This window comes from Mizuhopecten yessoensis, unplaced genomic scaffold (genome assembly GCF_002113885.1).
Source record: "Mizuhopecten yessoensis strain PY_sf001 unplaced genomic scaffold, ASM211388v2 hete_36159044, whole genome shotgun sequence".
NCBI lineage: Eukaryota > Metazoa > Mollusca > Bivalvia > Pectinida > Pectinidae > Mizuhopecten > Mizuhopecten yessoensis.
Window position 1 is genome coordinate 101 of NW_018485092.1, and position 4102 is coordinate 4202.

The 4102-nt window shown below is 33.2% G+C and overlaps 1 long non-coding RNA gene across 1 annotated transcript; it reads left to right on the forward strand.

Moving 5' to 3' along the window:
* The first annotated feature begins 409 nt into the window (after positions 1-409).
* Positions 410-3780, forward strand: LOC110444671. Its single transcript, XR_002462273.1, has 2 exons — positions 410-564; positions 835-3780. It is a non-coding gene; the product is annotated as an uncharacterized LOC110444671 (long non-coding RNA).
* Positions 3781-4102: the final 322 nt, after the last annotated feature.

The window sequence follows — 4102 nt, forward strand, 5'->3', positions numbered from 1 at the left end:
ATTGTAATAAATGACAACATATATATAGTTAAATTCAAGATGTCCTTAGTAATTGTAAACGAGTACAAAATAAAAGTATATCTATTAGATATTCCTTTAGATGTGGGAATGCTTCTTGATTTGTATCTTTTGTATATTTTAGTTTATTTAAGAATCATTCTCCTGTAGGAGACTCCCATACTCGACTGATATGGATGCTGACATCTGTTTTTACAAAAATAAATTTCTATAAGAAAATTGAAGACATAGGTTTTTAATTGAGGGGATATGGCTTACTATTTTTGAATAAGCGTTGAGCTAGAAGGCTAATATATATAGAATGGAATTAAAATCTTTGATTTACTATGAACACCATTCATCTGTGGGGTTGTGCTATTTTCATCGATACATTTTCTTTTGTAACCAGGAGATGCCCTGTTTTTTCATTCGAACGTCTTACATATGAGTGACCCTAATGACAGTAATGACCGTCGTTGGGCCCTCATCATGGCCTACAACCGGGCCAGTAATAACCCAGTGGAGAGGCTGGCTGCACCCTTCCCAAGATACACGCCAACAGTGAAGGTAGTATCTATAAACATAGTTTCATAAAATCAGGGTTATATTTACAGTATATTTTATGATAGAAGTTTTAAAACGCTCTTTTATTGTATATGGAACAATTTATATTTTGTGGAACATTTGAAAAGCTGTTAACATTTCAAAACTAATATCGTGTATAACTTAAGTAAAACTTGTTAAGTTCTATACTGATTTTGAAGACTTTTGGAACATTCTATATAATTTATAGCATCATAGTTTTATTTGTACCTTTGTGTTTCTTTTCTGGAACAGGTTCCTAACTCAGCCATATTGAGCTGTACCAATGTGAGCGACTTCTCAGGAAAAGCGTTCCTGAATCCCATGGATGACAAAACTGTAAAAGCTGACACCAACAAACAAGGCAATCTTCAAAAGGCATAGTCACAATGTGATCTTGATGAAGATTTTGTCCTGGAAAATATGAATCATAATGAAAAGAAAGACTAGATATATATACCTTGCTTCCTAATGCCCTTCTACAGGATGAACATATATTATATTATGGCATTGTCTGGCTGTCTGGCTGTCAATAGCATCAACATCAACAATTTTACCTACATTCACCAAACTTGCTTTACTCATGTATCTTACAAACACGGAATGTCACATACAAAATTGCTTCTAGTGCCATAGAATGATAGCCCTTCGTTCATTTTTATTCCAAAGTTTGTTTGGAGCATGGCTCCACGCTTTTCCACATACGTTCATACAAGTTGTGTACATTTATATGAAATGGTGGGAGTGACACACATTTATTTCATGTCCTATGCCCCATTATATTTAGAGCATGATAGCCTGTCTATTAAGTTTTTACATTATTATCCATCTTGTGCATACTTAGATATATTTGCCAATTCACCAATCATTTTCCTTTTGTTTTTCAATAGTTTTATTTCCTCAGCCTGTAGATATGTATATAACATTACTTTAAGTATTTCAATATACATATATGCTTTCTTTGCTGGATATTTCCAGGGTTGAGTCTGTAACATTCCTATCGCTCCTTCAACCACTAAACATTATACAGTTAGTCTTGATTCAAAATTAGATGTTACAGGGCAAGTGACAGGCGCATTCGCTTCTTATGTACAGTTATTAGTCATAGAAGCTCTGATAAGGAGAATTATGAATGTTAAACTTGGTAACCTGAAATAGGTAAAATGTACATCTGCCTTTGTGAGAAAATACTTCTGGTTTAGGCCCTAAGTTGTGCTCAATGCCAGTATTCTCATAATTGTTTAACGTTTTGTAAGTTTAAATCACAGGTGCTGTAATGTTATATAATGGTGCCTGATAACAGGCTTCGGTTTCACAAGACACCATAATTAGGATTTGTTCCTTAACTTAAATTTCCACAATTAAACGTAAGCTGAGGATTGTTTGGAAAATCTAGGCCAGGTTTGAAGGTTATTACTTGTTAAAGCATACATAGTCTCTTATATTTATTTATTTCCGTTTTTTGACCAAGTGCAATTTAACTTATAAGTATAATTACTCTTTCCCTTGTCATCATCTGAACATTTGTTCGTATTTTTTTTTCATGACAGTCATTTATGTTAAGAGTAGGACATGTCTTTTAGTATGTATAAGATTAATTCAGTCTTTGAATCTACAATTATTATTTTCTTATTTTGAGGCTGCAGTTAGGGTCGCTGGAGGGCAGTGTTACCATTACAACATGTTCAATGATTATTATTTCTTATAGTCATAGATATACACAATAAAAGAATTGTCACCCTCATTCCCATTGGTCGAAAGTTAATGATGAATTTAAGTCCATTAATGTCCATTTTACTTTTTCGGAAGATGAAAATAATCCTCCTCCTCCTCCTCCTCCGAAGAAGCACGATCGACAAGGCCAGGAGGCTGACATATTGGGACTGAGAGTGACAATTGCTTAATTGTTTTTTCCCTATGGAAATCAACTGTTGTGTATTATATCGGAAGTATATGGTGTTTAGGCACAAGATAGTTTAAAAAAAATGTTTTGATTGATACTGGCTTTCATATTAGCAGTGAAGATGAGTATTTCTTGATACATATATAGACCTGTCAATTTTTTATTCTATCCAATACATATTTTGAATTGTTAGTTTTGTAAATGGCACAAAACAATGCATGCTTTCAAATTATCTTTGTCGTTTTTTTTCTCGGAATACCAAACAGTTGATTGGTACAGTACAATCAAAAGGATTTGTTAAGCATTTATACTACAAACTGTATTCATTATCATTCTATCATTGTCCTGCGTCACATATATAGCTTGGTGTTGATCATGTTATCTTTTCACCTGTTTTTATTTTTTATGAGTACCCATCCAGTTTATGAGGAAGTGGAATTATTTCTACAAAAGGACTATGAAATGCTTTTATGCATTTATGTTTTATTTCCGATTTCAAAGTTTTCAAGTATTCAGTAAAATTCTAGCTTACATTGTAGTGCAATATTATTGTTATTGTTGTCAATGTGTAAAACACATGTGTAGGCATTGTAGTACAAGTCTATACTACCTTTATATCTTTACCTGTCGTTATTTTGTATTTCTTTACTGACTCTTCACAGATTCACGTTCACATTAATCACCTTTGAAGTTATAACAGTTACCCATTATAAACCTACACCGAACAAGTAAAATAGACGTAACTTAAATTCATCGTTAACTTTCGTCCTTGAAGAAGGCCATGATGTTCAGATATTGGTACTGAGAGTGATAGTTGTTTTATTGTATTTACTGATTCATACACCCATATCTGTTATGTTACTGACATCATCGATATATCTATTGCTGTATAAAATACACATGCTTGTATATTAGACACTGACGCACACGTCCAAATTACTCTTTAAATTGAACTGCATTTCACTCTAAAATGTTATTAACATCATAATGTTTGGAATAGCAACGAATAAAGGTTGTGATGCAATTATGTGAAATTCGTTTTCAAACAGAAGCTTTTGGAAGGCATTGCTATTAAAATATAGGAAGTCTAGATTATTACAGGCACATTTGTATGTAACAATGATGCTGTAATTGCTCGACGGGGCTCACCTGATCATTGTGCCCAGATGTTCCTGCAAGTCGTGTGGTGTACACTTGCAGCGTTTGTGTTGAATACAATGTATTTTAAAGAGAAAGTCTTTTACTATTGATGCGAAAATGACCAGGTGTACACGAGTAATAAACATTAAAATATTGAACAGAATTCTCAGTATTTTCCAAAAGTCGTTCGATGTTTTTTAAGATTTTGGCACTTGTACCGATTGGAAACCCATTTTGTACATTGTTTTTTTTTTGTGTCCTGTGTTTTGCTGATTTAATTTTTCGTCTTTACAAAAATGTACCAAAACATCATATCCTTCGGTACCGAAACATCTAGACTTCAAACAAACGTCCCGACGCAGTTTTACTGTTTATTATTACATATTTCATTTAGCTGTCAAATTCGGAATCTACGGGAATTCGAATCGATTGAAGGTCTATGCGTCTTTCCTCTTATCAGTTTCGGACATATATATATAT